Genomic DNA, 16,490 nt, shown 5'->3' with positions numbered 1-16,490 from the left:
CTCGAGAAAGTTCTATTTTTTTTTCAGGCGAGGGTCTGTTTATTGTTTTTGTGAAGAGAACGCGATCCTGTTGCTTGTACTATGTTTGCAGTAACGCACTACAGCGAACTTCAGGAAGTTTGCGTTGAGGTTGTTACTGCCATCGCGATAACGTTCAGCGTAAGCATGCTGCAACATGCAGTTTCATCCCAAGTAACGCAAAATGTTGCCATAACGTTCTCTGAATGTGCACAAATGTCGGCGTATAACGTTGCCTACATGCTGCTAATGTCCTCTTTTTTGATCGCCACACAACGTTGGGTCGTAACGTTGTGGCAGCGTTGAGCAGCACATTCACGACGTTAACATAACGTTAACAGAACTTCCTGGCAACGTAATGTGGATGTTGCCTTTGTCACTTGAGCTTTCAGGCAACGTACGTATGTGACGTTCAAGCAACACTCAACTGACATTGCAGAATATTTGTAGACATGCATAACAGCAGTGCTGTCAGCATGACACGGCTGACAGCACTGCAAACCCTTAAATTTATATTTGCTTGACAGATAATTTACTCTAGTAGTTTTCATGTTGCATATGCATGAAAATGTGAAACAAGAATTAATGAAAAACAGCGTTTATTACGTATATATCTTGTGTAGTTAACCAAGATATCTGTGTACTTTACCTTGTGGTAAGGTACACTATACACGTAAAATAATGCTGTTTTCACCAGTTCTTGTTTACATTTTCATGCATATACGACATGAAAACTACTAGAATGCATTATCTGTCAAACAAATATAAATTTAAGGGTTTGCAGTGCTGTCAGCCGTGTAATGCTGACAGCGCTTCTGTACGGGCAGCTCATCTGTCTTGCACTATATATAGTACCAACGCGCCCTAAGCCAGAATCTTTAAAGTGTTTCACATGGTGGTTTGCCTGACTTGTCTTGCTGTTGTCCATAGCACAGCATATAAATGCTAACTGCAAGTAAAAGTGCACAATGCAAAGCTGCGAAGTGGTTCATAAGAACAATTTTTCATTTTGGCTATAACAGCAAGAGAAGCAGCATGCACGTCCAATGTGCAGAGGTTCTCGTATAAAGGTTCTCGCAGCAGGAAAGTAAATATATTCCACAAATGTTCATTTCCTTAAACATATCATTTAAGCTTAGACCACGGAAAAAAATCGGTCTTTGCTTCCGACTTAATGCTCTAAAAATCATGTGTCGGTAGCTGCATGTGCTTTCAAGAAATTGTACAATAGCCAACATCAGCTGCTAAGACCAAACGCTAGTATGTAGGAATTGTTTGTGCAGGAGGAATGTGGTGGTTGAATATGCACCCATGAATATGCATTGGTCCACCTTAAATAATAGTGAATGCCATAGACAAACCTGGTTATAATCTCAAACCATGCATTTATTTACTGTCTGCTTACATCATCCTGACAAACAAATGACACATAACAGTAACTTAAACACTGATAACACACTGATAACACACTTAAATATATTTTCTATTAAACATCAAGGTCTTCTATCGCATATTAAGACTCTACTAACAGCTACAACTACAACACAATATATTTTGCTTTCCCATGTAGGTCAGACTTCGAAATCTTTTGCTTTGTGTCGAGTTCCCTTATTTCAATGGCAGAACACAATTTATACTTCTTAATAACAGCACAAATACTGTCCTCCATCACTTTGTAATGTACAACACAACACAGTAACACTGCGGTTGGATACTATCTCCTGCCAAGCATCCAGCCGGTCTTTTTGCCTAAGCTTGCTGACATGGCAGCAAGTGTGAAGTAGTCAACACAGCCCAAGGCGTAGAGTAACAGAAAGTCATCCAAGCACTGACTGCCAGCCATCACTTTTGCAGAGGATGGCCAGCAGCACAAGTGATGCACACATGCCTGCCTCGGTAGCTTCACTTGCATCCAGACCTCACTGGTTTCCAAGTCAATAATGCGGTAACCTGCAGAGACATCAATTACATCAAACTATAAAGTGCCATCTGAAACACTGAAGTAAGCCATGTTTACTGTGAAAACAGGCTATAAAAATGCTTACAAACAACTTAAGCTTCGCATAACTGTGAAACAAACAATAGTGACTTTACACAGGAGAATAATGCAAAACATCAAAAAGCAAATTTCAGTAAAACCTAACCATTATAGCTATAAGTTTGGACACAAGAGCAAGGAAAGCACAATAAACAATACCCACCACTTCCTTTATTGCGCTAAGCAGTTCAGACGTTAGTATCAATATATTCCTTTAAAATAAAGCTTCCTTGCAATGCCACGGCAGCTTGTTACATCCAGTTCAGTCTTGGAAGAAAACAAAAATTACCAAATGATGTGAATGCTCTACCACGGTACCAAAACCACATTTCATTCGTGATTAAAGTTCCAATGAGTGAGTGATAAATTTGACTTGTTGGTACAACATATTGGTGAATTGCAGCACAGATATTGACGACAGAAAAGACGAGAATAGACGTGTGCTGGCTTCCAACAAAAAGCTTTATTTTCAGCGACCGTCACTCATCACATTGCACACGCGCAATTCACACCCTTAGGAAGGTCAACTCTGTGATAAGTGTACAGATGCTGACACACACAGAGCCTAGTCGCGCAATCTTTTCAGCGTCAATAATTTCACATGTTAGTTGATCACCGCTTCTGCTGACAACAGTACACCGAGCAAACAATGGTTCACAGGCACACGAACTGCAACAACATGCAAGCCAACTGTCATGCACGCTTTTCTTGACATTGTATGAGTGTTCTCTCAGCTGGTCATTGATACAGCGTCCTGTTTGGCCTATGTACTGTTTACCATAAGAAAGAGGGGTACAGTAATTCATGTTGTTAACATAGGTGACGAACAGATTTTTGTGCTTTTTGTTACACTTGTGTGCTGCGCTGAAACATTTCCTTTGATTACACAACTTTATAAGCTTCTGAGGTGCAAAGAAGACCACTTTGACTTTGGAACGATCTGCAGTTTTCACGATACTGTGAGACAGCTTATGAATGTATGGTATGACAGCCACATTAAGTCTGTCAGATGGAGTGATCACATGGCAACCACTCGGTGCATGCGCTTTTCAGAGTAGAGGTCATGTGGTCACTGCATCTGACAGACATAAAACTGGCCGTCATACCCTACATTCATAAGCTCTCACAATATCAAGAAAATTGCATATCATTCTAAAGTTGTGTAATCAAAGGCAATGTCACAGCACGCCACACATATGCAACAAAACACCAAATTCCGTTTGTCACCTGTGTTAGCAATGTGGTTTATTGTATCCCCCTGGTGGTAAACAGTATATAGGTCAAATGGGACACTGCATCAATCACCGGCTGAGAGAGCACTCATACAATGTCAAGAAAAATGTGCGTGACAGTAGGCTTGAATGTCATTGCAGTTCGCGTGACTGTGAACCGTCGTTTGCTCAGTGTACCGTTTCCAGCAGAAGCGGTGATCAACTAACACGTAAAATAATTGAGGCTGAAAAGATTTCGCGACTTGGCTCTGTGTGTATCAGCACACCTTCTGTACACTTGTCAGACAGTTTACTTTCTTCCTAAGGGTGCGAATTGCGCATGTGCAATGCAGTGACTGACAGCTATAAACATGGGCTAGCAAAAATAAAGCTTTTTGTTAAAGAGTTGCCGCATGTCTCTCGTCTTAACTCTTGTGTTGTTGCCTACATCTGCACAGCAATTCAGTGCCTGAACGACCAGCTACAACTACGCTACAGGTGTTGCATATCGGGAGAAGGGTTGAATATTGCTCTACACTGCAAAAGTTGCCGTTGCTATCCGCGGATGACGAATACAGTTCTGGCCTTGAAAAAACCAAATTAGAACGCGAGCTTTTGGAAGCGGTGTTAATCGAAAATTCTGGACCTGATAAGTAGGTTAGCGCCACTTCACAGGCACTTTTAAACAAAGAAATGCAACTCATGAGTAGCCACAAATAAGCTGGTTTGTTAATTCTGCTTTTGTTTCTTCTTAGGCTACCTAAACGCGAAAAACTTTGTCACTCGATTCAACCGCTCGGCCAAAACCAAGCATGAGAAGATGATTTTTTTCTCCTCAGGGGTACCACATTTCGAAAGATATGCATCAAATGCATCTGAAAAGTTAATCATTTCGGTGCAATACATGCATTGTTACAAACATTACAAAAACTTGAAAAAATGTGAATGATACTTACTACCCACAGCTTCCAATTTATCGGGGCTCAATGTCGGCTTCACAACAGCATTGCCGTCCTTCAAGCACCGACAAGGAGCCCCTGTGATACTCCTACACCGAGCGCCAGGGCTCCCCACATCAGTTATGTGAGTTTTTTGCAGAACAGGGAATCCCGGCGATGGCACTGGAGCAGGCCCCAGTTATCGTTGCCAATGTATACAACATTTCCTAGGTGTACCTGCAATAAAAGATGGCAGAGACACATTAAGACAGCTTGCGTGTGGGAACGTGAAAGCACCTTTAGTCAACCAAATGGCTGCAATGTGACGTGCACAGTGTGACACGCACTAGGCACACCTTAAGTCAGCCAGAACCAAAGAGCTGCCGTGGCGTAAGGTAAGCGTGCTCCTTTCACACTCCAGGTTCTATTCCTACCCAGTCTGCACAACTTTCTTATTAAAGCAATTAATTTGCTTTGTTTACATGAACCTACCTAAATTTCACATTACTCCAAGCGTTTTGATGTGCTTTTATTGCTTGTGCAATAGGCCATCGGTTTTATGTCAATAAGTGCTGGTAGCAAAAAGAAATATGTCTAACCGTGCGATAAATGTAACCGGAAATGGCAGGTACGTCCAGTGGCATTAGTGTGGGGGCTGCACACAAAATTATATAGCTTACCCTGTTTCAAATTTATTTTAAAGAGCAGTTTCAGTGAGCCCAAGTAGAGTCTTTCAGCTTTTTGCAGTGCAGAAACAGGTACAGTTTGTGCCAGCCAACCAGATGAAGAGCTCTCCTAGTAACTGTCTCTAATCACCCTCTCAGCAATTAGTGGTAGCCAAAGTATAGCTTGTATCTCTACAACTGACACATGTCCCATTTCCTTAATGTGGTATTCGTCACTGATTTTGATGGTCAATTGGTTGCCATAGAGGAACAATCGAAATTTGGCACGCAGCACCAGTCGTGTCAGTGCATTGTCAAGTGGCACGAACATATTTCTCCCTTGAGTGAATTATGGTGCTCTCCTGGGCACATGTTGAGGCACCAGCCAGTCTGCCCCATGTACATTTGACTGAATATATACATGATCAAAGGAACAGACTATGCTACCCCTGACGAACACAAGACAAATTGGGTTGCATCTTTACCTCAGCAAGCCTCAATTCTCATGTGGACTGCTATGCACGCACATTTCCAGCGAAAAATAAAGTAGGCAGGATATGCACGACAGTTCACAAGTGAATTCAGAAAGGCGAGCAGGCAAGGGAGGTTTGCTTGGTTAAAGATACCACCAAATTTGTCTAGTGTGTATGAGAGGCAGCTTACTGTATTTTTTTCACAACTGGTCAAATGTACACAGAGCAGACTGGCCGGTAACTAAATGTGCCAAATAAGTTCCCATATTTCACTCAAGAGACCAGCTTGCTCATCCAGTTTGGCCGTGCATTGCCGCGATAGGACTTCAGGCTGAATTAAGATCATCTGTTTTCACCTACGGTGAAAAATTGATGCGAGATCAGTGAGGCATACCACATAAACAAGACATGCGAGCCAGACCCCATGATCAATTCATGAAATAAAAGGCGTCCTTTCTAGATGACAAGTGATTGAAGTTAGTCTGCGCCCATATTTACTTTCCTTTTTACACAAATATCATTTATTGTGATTTTATGCCTTTATATTACAACTTACGCTTTCCCTCTGAACGAAATTGTGCACAACATAAGCACACATCCAGTGTTGCTATTTTTAATCCTTCCATCAAAATAAATGGTCAGTTAGCAGCAGTCATGTTGTATGGTACCCTTTTCCTCCCCATGTAAATTCTATCCTGAAAAGTTACATGAACTGACCGCCAAACTCATACGTACACTACAAATTTCACCTAGCAAACACGGCTGGTTCTTAGAAAATGCACAAATACGGTGATAGGTATCTGTTGGCATACTGTAGCAATAGTAAGTGCCAGTTAGCTTCAACACTAGACAGTTTTAGTATAGCATATGCAACTAATAGCGTACGCCTATACGCTATAGTACAGCGTACGCTAAACAGCACACATTTATTAGTTTTAGTTGGCCTGCGAGATCTTCCGATCTCAGAGGCCATATGCCATCGTCGCACCTATCTCTCGACTTCACTGACAGGTGGCGCTGATATATGTCGGTTTCCCTCGTTAGGCTTCGTGTCGTTCGAAATGAGAAGCGATCTCGAAAACTCCACAAGGTTAACCATATTACACTGTTGTCAAAGCGGCGTGACGGTAAGCGAAAGTTGCTTACACAGTCATTTTCTACGAACGAAGTGAATTCTGCAAAAGCCACGCCAAATGCAATTCGAAGTGGGCAGCGGGGACCACCGCCATGTTTAACTTAAACTACGCAAACCACGCACAGACGGTAATGCTAAATCTGAGAAATAGCATGCATACGCTAGAGGTCGGATAGCGTTCTGCACATGCGCAGTGATGACCCACTATTTTATATCGTACGCAATGACATAGCGTACGCTAAACTAAAACTGTGTACTGCTGCAATACTTCAGCTGTCAGGCATCTACAGTGCTTATGACACCACAGAAGTGTAAGTGCACAACAAAAACAAGTGGCGCATCAACCATAAATTTGACTTGAGAGTAGTGACAACATAAACCGTTTCGTGTAGCTAAAACACTAGCCAATATGTAGAAAGTATATGCACAAGTATACATAATATGACAAAGAAGTCTGGCACGGCTGTGGACGACACGAAGGACGCCGACAGGAAGACACAACTGCGTAGGCTTAGCCAGGCGCACCAGGAACAGCGTCGAGCCCGAGCCCCACTTCAGTAGCGCTGGCAATCCGGCTGCGGAGCTCTGCAAGGCGTACTTCTTTCTTCCTTACATCTGCCCCCCTCGCTGAAGACGGAGCCGCACAGGAGGCCTAAGGCGTCGTAAGGACGAAGGGCTCGTGATACGGCTTGAGCCGATCGACATGGACAGTTTCGCGGCTTCGGCGACGCAGGTCCGTAGGGGGCGTCAGAGGTTCGATGACGTAGTTCACCGGAGAAGTTTGCTGTAGAACCCGGTAGGGTCCATGGTATCGGGATACAAACTTGGAGGAGACACCTGGTGTCGAAGTAGGAGGCACCCACAACCAAACGAGAGCGTCAGGCGAAAACTGGTTGTGGGGGCGCCCGTCGTCATGACGAAATTTCTGTAGCGCTTGTTCTTGCGTTGTTAGAGAGCGAGCTAGTTGCCGACATTCTTCTGCATACCGGGCGGCTTCGGAAACCGGTGTACCCTCTGATAAGTCGGGACGGTAAGGAAGAATAGTGTCAATCGGAAATGACGGTTCTCGGCCGTATAGAAGAAAGAAGGGAGAAAAGCCCGTCGTTGCCTGGGGTGCCGTATTGTAGGCGTACGTGACATAGGGAAGGATGAGGTCCCAGTTTGTGTGGTTGGAGGCGACATACATCGAAATCATGTCGCCAAGCGTTCGGTTAAACCGCTCTGTCAATCCATTTGTTTGCGGGTGATATGCAGTGGTACAGCGATGAATAATGCGGCATTCAGTGAGAAGGTCTTGAATGACATCGGCGAGAAAGACGCGACCTCGGTCGCTCAGGAGTTCGCGGGGGGCGCCGTGACGGAGAACGAAGCGTTGAAGCAGGAAGGAGGCAACGTCACGAGCTGTCGCGGCTGGTAGAGCAGCCGTTTCTGCATACCTCGTGAGGTGGTCTATGGCTACAATGACCCAGCGATTGCCAGCAGCTGTGTATGGCAGAGGCCCGTATAGGTCTATTCCAACGCGGTCAAAGGGTCGCGAAGGGCACGGTAAAGGTTGCATTGGTCCAGAAGAGTGGCAAGGATCAGGCTTGCGGCGTTGACATTCTGTGCAAGGGCGAATGTACTTTTGCACAAATGTGTACATACCGCGCCAATAAAACCTATGACGTAGTCTGGTGTAGGTCTTGAAGAGACCAGCGTGTGCACACTGAGGGTCGGCGTGGAAAGCGGCGCATACATCAGTGCGGAGCTGCCGGGGTATGACAAGCAGCCATTTGCGGCCGTCGGAACTGTAGTTACGGCGATAGACGATTCCGTCGCGGATGGCGAAGTGCGAAGCTTGTCGGCGGAGCGCTCGGGATGGTGGGCGTGCGTTCTTCCTTACAATACCTATAGATATTTGCCTACCTAACTTAAAACTATGAGTTGCAGTGCATATGATGCTTATTCTAGACACTGGTATTTTTGACAAAAATACTCTTAGAATCAGATATAATGCTTTTTCAATTCATCCAGCCAGTAAATGAAGTCGTACACAAATTATAATTTGGACTTGCAGGTTGAACATATTCTGACCTGAGCAGCGCCAAGCAGAATGAATAGACCGAATGCCCACTGTGCTGACCAAATACACAGGATGAAACAGAAAATATGGAAAGGGACCCCAAAGTATTAGAAATACTTCTTGACAGCTGTAGAATTAGGGCTTGTTGGTTGATTGTCACTATTAAAATTACACTAAAGCCAATAAGACTGTTCTGTATGGTGTAGTTGAAATCAAATTCATTTGACGAGCAACATTGCAATAACCAGCAAACATGGCAAGAGCAAGCAGACATGTGCGAAATAGTGTGCTTTTTAATAATAGAGCATCAATACAATGAACTACCTACCAGTTAGCTATGTGTTCTATGCTGTATTGACTTGAAAAAAAGAGAAAAATAATGTAACTGGACATAGACTCGCAACTCCTACAATGCCTACTTGCATGAATAGGGATAGCTTGCCAAGAATATTAAAAAATGGGAGAGAAAAAAGCAGGCTTACTAGAAAACACTTCAGAACTGTAGTAACTGCAGCACAGTGAATACTGGCCTTAATGTATCATTTCAAGAAGTTTGAGCTCATCAAATGTGTATTTTCCAGTGGCAGTTATTCTTGGAACAAGACAGAAATAATCGTGAATATGAATGTTAAACAATGGTAAGCACACTGTGTGCTTACACCTATGACATATCTGGCCCATTACACTTTGAATTCTTATATGCGCAGAAGCTGCACAAGAGTGTAGTGTAAACACTAAAAATTCGGAAATAAAATCCTACAGTATAGGAAACAGTTTCAAAACAAGAAAACGAAAATGAAAAGTAATAAATAGTGTGTACTAAGAAAAATTAAAATGTAACTTGCAGCCAAGCGATTGATGCAAGAAAAATTACTTAACATCAGGACATGTTAGGTCTACTTTTATATAGAACACAATAAGGTGTGCATAACAGCTATGAACACAAATAAACAGCAAGTTGCATAAATATTTGGCCTATTTAGTAAGCTGTGTTGACTAATGTCGATTAACTTATCCACAAATGATACCAAGATGCTACTTTTTGGAACACGTACACTACATACATACCTGACCCGACCATCCAGATTATACGTTGCACTACGGCAGGCATAGCCAAGGGGTCTGGTGGCTCCTCCGTTATGTAGGCACTGTTATGGGTCACAGCCTCGCCACTATAAAATAAGTTCTGTGTTAACTTATAGCAGTGGCACACAGCTTTATAAAGCTGTCAAATTGTCTAGACATGCATGGAGCATCTAAATATAGTCACAAAAACAATATTTGCATTATTGCAGGGTGGCAACAGAGCACAAAGTAGAAGTCACTGATGAATGTCTTGATAATGGGGACCCTTTGATCACAGTAAAATTATTGACACGCAGCAGCACATAGCAAAGAAATGTTTGTTTACAAAACAATTCATTTTTTTTTCATGACTCAGTTTAACTTTCCCCTGTCATGTTTAGTTACGTATAAGGTATGTCAAAACATCTTGTCTTAAAAAGTAAGTTGGACTAGTAGCAAGCTGTGATTGCTTAAATTTTTTTTCTCTAAAGCTGCCGTAAACCGAAAACTTCGTAAGCAGATATTATTTACAACGTTGAGGCAAGGAAACATGGCAAGGAAACAAGTTTCCTTGGACAAGTAGACATGAAACAAGTTTCCTTGGACAAGTAGATATGAAACAAGTTTCCTTGCCATGTAAGCAAGGAAACGTCATTGCAATAAGAATCGGTAAAGAGGCAAATGAGTCATTATGCAACTTCAGGAGAAAAGCGGGAGCTCACGCGCCGCACGCACATGATGAACACGATTATTTTCGAACGTTATATTTCTCATCGGAAGAAAACGTTTATCAAGATTTTCAATTTCGCATCGAAGCAATAAACTTGCGTAACTAAGCGCTGACAACCAGCGTTCAGCAAGCATCAGCACAGGTATCACTGTTGTCGCGGGACTTCTATTTCATACGCTCGCGCACGCTATGCACACACGAGAAGCTCACACAACACGCGCGTAGTTAGCCAGCACGATTACTTACCGTTTGAATGGTACGACGCGGTCGCGAAGCACTCTCCAAGTTGCCGGTGCTGCGTCGACGATGTTACTCCCCGCATACATGCCGCTGCGTAGTGGACGAGCTGAGGCGCGCTAACACACATTCTTTGCGACGTCCACCCAACTTTCCAGAACGAGAACAAAGAAACCGCACTCCACGGCATAAAATCGTTGGGCCACATTTGCCTGGCGCGCCACGCATACGGCGAGTTTGCAGCGTGACACAAGGTATCTTCAGGCACTTCTGTGCACGCTAACTGCGACCTACTTCATAACAGCAAACACAAAAACACACGATCAAGCAAACGCGACGATCGTAGCACCCCGCACATACGACCGCCATCACAAAACACAGAGGAAAAACAATAGCGCCACCTGCATACTTGTGAGAATGTTGTGGCCTCTGTGATGACAAAAATATTAACCAGTACACTCGCATACTAAAATTTTGTGCCGGGTTACACACAACTACGTATAGATGTTGCGAGACAAAATAACCGTAGAACAATCTATATTTTACACTATAGTTTGGCGTAGAAAGAAATTCTAAAACGTATTTTACCTTTGAATTGCTTCCGCCATCTGCAGCCAGCATAAGCATGGCCTTCGAGATCAGCTTCGGTTATCCTTATCAAGCCGTCGCTGTGGCCTGATTGGGCCTGATTTGAACGGTTTGGGCTGTCTCGAAGCTGTCTCGAAGCCAATCCATGACGTTTAGCGATGCTGCCTACTTTTCCTACGCCGTCACTTAGTTTTAGATAACTTTCTGATGTCGTGAACATGAATTGTTGCCTCAGGAATTGTTGACACGATATCGGAGGTACAGATGTGCAGTGTTCGATGTTTTCGTGTGCGTTGTAACTGTTTCAGGTGGAAAGGATCAAATCCACGAGGGTTGATAGCTCGTGTGGCGCAGGTTACACCCGTATCGTCCGCATTTCCTTTCGTGTCGGTGTGTTGAATGTGCGCGGGTTTTACTCCTGTCGTCCGTACCTTCTGTGTTTATCGTGCGGCTCGCGAAGATTCCTCCTAAAAAAGACATGTCTGCTGCGTGCATGTGTCCTGTGTGGTGTGTGAAACAAATGTGCGCTGGTGTACGGTGTGTTTGCAGCCCTATTGGTGGCTTATAGTCCTTTGCTCTAGTGCCGTTTCTATGATGTAAACTATACTTGAACTGAAAAATGCACTGTTTTTTATATGGACAAGTAGATATGATCTGTGTGTATCCACTGTGCAGTGTGCATGTGTTCGTCATTTTTATGCAGCTCGTATCATGGGGCTTGTGCCTATTCATGATGGCCCTTGCTTAATGTTTCCACTTTTAGGGGCATGTGGCGTGCAAGCAGTCACAAAGTCTTGTGCATTTGGTGTGGAAGAAGGGAATACTTTTATGCGTAACTTTGTCTACTATAGGTGAACCGTTGCAACAATTAGCATTTTTTCCATGTGAATGCTTCTGCCATTTGATATAATTTGTAGCAGATCTTATCTGTGGAGAAGCATAATAAACATAATTTAACATGGTGTTCCTTAGAAGATATTAATTACTGCATAACCACTATACATCTCCATACCTCACTGTATGATAAAGATGAATGTTCAGTTGAAAATTACAATATCTTATAGTTGCATGAACGTATACATGCGAAATGCTACAGCAGCCTGGCATCACATTAATGTCAATATTGGTGACATCCGGCAACGTTCTGGGAACGTGCTGTTTTGTAACGTTGCTACATTGATACCATTTACACGTTAAATTGATGTTTACACGCAACGTTGACACAACGTGGGTGTCAGGACGTTGCTGTGACATTTATTTATGACATCACTTGAACGTACAGCTGGCAACGTACATTCAACGTTGAGGTTGGCTGTTTAACGTTGCCTGACATTTGTTACAATCAGGCAACGTTTACGCTACGTTCTGTGTTACTTGGGATGTGATAGCCGGCGTGGTAATGCAGTTTATGATGCAAATGTCGCTGCGGTATTCAAGCTTTCCTTCAATAAAACTGTTATATCGGATACATGCGGCGCACAACGTGGAACTACCGAGTATGGTAATCAGCGAAAATCGATACAACGGAGTTTCAGGTACTCCCGGGTAACGTCGGTAAATCGTTCTATGTAAGCACAACATGTACGCTCCAGCGTGCAAAATAACCATGGGGTGGCATAGCGGTACGCCTTCCTTGCGACTTGGATACGCTACCCGTGTAACTAGTGCAAGTTAGTAGGCGCTCATTTGAAAATGTGTAATTATCAAAGCAATTGTATCTCTTATCAGTGTCTGAAGGAAATTGGCAGTTCAGAGGCGAACACAGTTATGGCCACTTAAAGTGCAGGATACGTAAATTATAGAATAACATGGAACATTAATTAGATTCATAATGCAGTAGCTTAGTTGAAATTAATTTACACAGAAACATTTGTTTTATTTCATTAGTTTACACAGCAGCCATAAGCGACATGTTCGTAGACAGCGGGTAGTAACCAGTCATGATCAGGCCACGCAGCACAAGTCATACATGTACATGGTGTGCAAATGCGTTTTTATTGTAGTAAGCAGATCTTTCGGTTTCTTGTTTATCGTTTCGTTATCTATGAGAGAAACAATGCGCCAACTACTGCAATAACTACAGCTAAGCGAAGCAGCAGTCACGTTGCGCAAATCTTGAATGCAGGAACGCAATAGTAGCGGGAAATGTTTGCCACAGATTCATAGTGCATGCTCGCGATAAATTGAAACGCTTGATTTTAGGTTCGCTTGCTCTCTGGACTGAAAAGAGCGTGCAGAGTTTGCGCCTTCGCCAAACGAAAATGTGTTAAGCCAACAACAATGAGAAAGTGCGCGCTGGTTGCGCATTTATCCGCATGTACAGCGGCAACAGCTGATCGAGCAAGTCAGTGCGCTGCTGCGGGCCATGTTAAACGTACCAAACTGAGCAGAATGTAAGATTTCACCAATCCTGGCGAGGCCAGCGTGTCGTATCCAACTTCGCCGGCCGCTGTCTCCCACGCTCGAAACACGGGACTATCTATCCGCGCCTGAACAGTGAATCGAAGCAGCAGAAACGTGCTTGTACTTTTCCGACCATCCAACAGTGCACGAGTACTTCGGTTCTACGACCAGTGGGTTCAAGAATACATCGCTGATTTTCATCAGAATCTCGTGCGGGCCCGCTGTCACGCCAGATGTTTGCACACGCCGTGCGACCACTTCAGCCTCATTACCCACTGTGGCTCTCTCAGATGGGCTAAAATGATTTGGTCGGCGTAAGCTACTCGCTTTCCTTCCACAAAACAGCGCAAACCGCCATCACACCGCGCGAAAATCATCAAACTACAGTGTACTTCACATCAAACACAGCGGTTGCGGCGACGCGGGGACCTCCGTGTAGCCGCCATGTTGCACAGTGTAGCCAGACGCGGCCAGTTTTCGCAGCGCCCCCTGCAGTTCATTTGAGTTGCCAATATACAGCGTGTCCCAGATATCACGCAGCACGATTAAAAAAAAGAGGAACAGCGTTACGCGAAGCAAACCTAGTGAGTATTGTTTCCAGTGCAGCGTAGTAGCCGCCAGTAATTTTTTTCGTTACTGAGATTTAATTAGGTAATTGTAATTAACCATCTAACTCGAGAAGTACTGTCCTAATCATCAAAGTGTCAATGAGAAAATTGTGGAGCAACATGAAAAACTCCCGATACAGCTTTTTGTTGCTCAATCCGTACTACATAAAGGTGTTTTTCCGAGCGTGAAAGAAGCCCGCTAATACATGCAAAGTACCTCGAGCGGCCAGTCGCGCAGCAATTCTGCTTGTATTCGCGGGCTTCTTCGTTTGTTGGCTTCTTATTATATGATTATATATATATACAATATATAACGACGGTAAAAGTCAGTATTATCGCTTCCACACATATCAAAAGCAGCCAAAAACTTACATCAACATAAAAACAGCTTCTCCTTTTTCTACTTTTGCAACATCCATGCGGCAAGATTGGACCTGAGCTTTTGTCCTTTGTTTTCAACATGACAAATTAAGGAGGTCATCAGAAAGCCAGTAGCCCTCGTTACGCATTTTTCATTGCACAAGCGCTCATTCTTTAACCTTTTAGTTTAGTAGAGAAAGAAAGCGCATAGTTTGGCAGGGAAGGCCTACGCTAACAAAACGTCTCTGCTGGCTCAGCACATAATGAACGAGCGAAACAAGGACCAAATGGCAGCATGAGATGCACCGTTGAACGAGGGTCCTTAGTGAATGGTCTCTTTACACGCTCAAGTTTAGGAGCCTACCAAATTTAATGATTTCCTTTAGGTTTATTCACGTCCACTTCTTGGCGAGGACTTTAATGAGAAGTCGTTAGGGTGCTTTCTTGTAGACTTTCGTGTTCTAATTTAGATTTTTAGCCGATCATTAGTGAATGGATAAATGTAACCTGAAAAACAGAAATGGCATGCAGCCCAAACCTTTGCACCCAGCGTTACTAGACCAATTACACCGTTTCTTTGTTTGAACGCCCAAATAACTGCCCTTCCAAAGAAGAACCCAGGCGTTTTAGACCGTAGGCCTGAGCTTTATTGTCCACACGTTTGGTTTAGATTGCGTGGTATACGGATAGACGAAAAAAGAAGTCTAAATGCCAAGGTTTTTTTTTTAACTTACCGCCTACGAGAATTTAAATTCTTTGGCCAGCGCATAGCCACAAAGCAGCAAATGTGTGGTCTTCACAATACTGCTCACGTACAAGAAGCACATTGCCCGAGGAAGTAAGGGTCAAGAACCAAGAAAACTTCCAAGTGTGAGTTAGAACTTCATAAGGGTGAAATCGCCCCCAGAAAGACATACAAGCCTTGGAACGCAACGATAGCGGCCAGCAAGACTTTCGGTTGTCGAATCTAATCTAGTGTGCTATGTCAATCGACTATTTACACATATAACAGCGTACATTGCAGAGTAAACGGTGCGGCTTGCGTGTGCTTAAAGGGCCCCTAAACCACCTCAGATATTTTTTGAACATTTCAAGTAAACACGCGCATCGAGTTCAGAATGCAATCACGATCAACGATGCCAAACGCTGCAGGGCTACGCGCCGCGGGAGCGCCACAAAATCAAAAAAACAATGCCGTCCTCCTCCCGTCGCCTTTCCGGAACCCCAGCGGTCGTCACGACGTCAGCAGGGGGAATCTGGTGATGTCAACGGTGGAAACGATGTCCATTGGTCGAACAAGAACCTACGACTTCCGGTTTGTCTGCTAGCAGGTACGCGCGCTCCCTGCTCGTCCTCGCCGTGTTGCTCGCTTGTGCGCGCTTGCGCATCGGTATTTACAGCCCGCAACGCAAGTGCCAGATCGCTCGTGTTCCAACGCAGTCATGCTTAGCGGTCTGATTAGCTGCGCGAATAAAGTGCGACAGTGTTGGCCTTTCCAGACGTGCGCGCAACACTGGGTCTATAGCGGCACGCTTCGCATAAGACGCGCCGGCACCGCAGCAACATCGGGTAGCCGAGAAGCGCCGAGTCCACGTCCACGTTACCGGCACGCTAACTCGCCGCACGCCGTTTGCCATTCGCGGGCCGCCGTTCGACAGCGGTTTTGCTCGCGAGCGGCGAGATTTCCTTGCCGTACGTAGAGAGAATGAGACCGGGACTCATTTGTGCGGCCGCCTCACCGCCGCTGATCGCTCGACAGCGCCGAAATCGTCTCTAGGCATTTTCCGGTTCCCTTTAAAGCTAAAGCGGACGGCGCTTCGAAATAAATTACTGACGCTCACAAGCCGCAATATTTTCTTATCGTTGTTATCGCTCTTCGCAATAATTGTACACAAAGAAGAAAAATACGCTGATATTAGCGGCGCCGTCGGCTGCCATGCGAGCACAGCCGAGCCGTTC

The 16,490-nt window shown here is 44.2% G+C and overlaps 1 long non-coding RNA gene across 2 annotated transcripts; it reads right to left on the bottom strand.

Moving 5' to 3' along the window:
- Positions 1-1,276: 1,276 nt before the first annotated feature.
- On the bottom strand, positions 1,277-10,905 carry LOC125944823 (uncharacterized). Of its 2 annotated transcripts, XR_007466531.1 has the most exons (4): positions 10,582-10,905; positions 9,609-9,712; positions 4,224-4,442; positions 1,277-1,968 (listed from the first exon to the last, which is right to left on the bottom strand). It is a non-coding gene; the product is annotated as an uncharacterized LOC125944823 (long non-coding RNA). The 2 variants fall into 2 exon arrangements; XR_007466530.1 differs by lacking the exon at positions 1,277-1,968 and having other exon boundaries at positions 3,854-4,442.
- Positions 10,906-16,490: the final 5,585 nt, after the last annotated feature.

This window comes from Dermacentor silvarum, chromosome 4, assembly GCF_013339745.2.
Source record: "Dermacentor silvarum isolate Dsil-2018 chromosome 4, BIME_Dsil_1.4, whole genome shotgun sequence".
Taxonomy (NCBI): domain Eukaryota; kingdom Metazoa; phylum Arthropoda; class Arachnida; order Ixodida; family Ixodidae; genus Dermacentor; species Dermacentor silvarum.
Note: the sequence above shows the minus strand (reverse complement) of the source record. Positions and strands in the feature narration are given on the sequence as shown.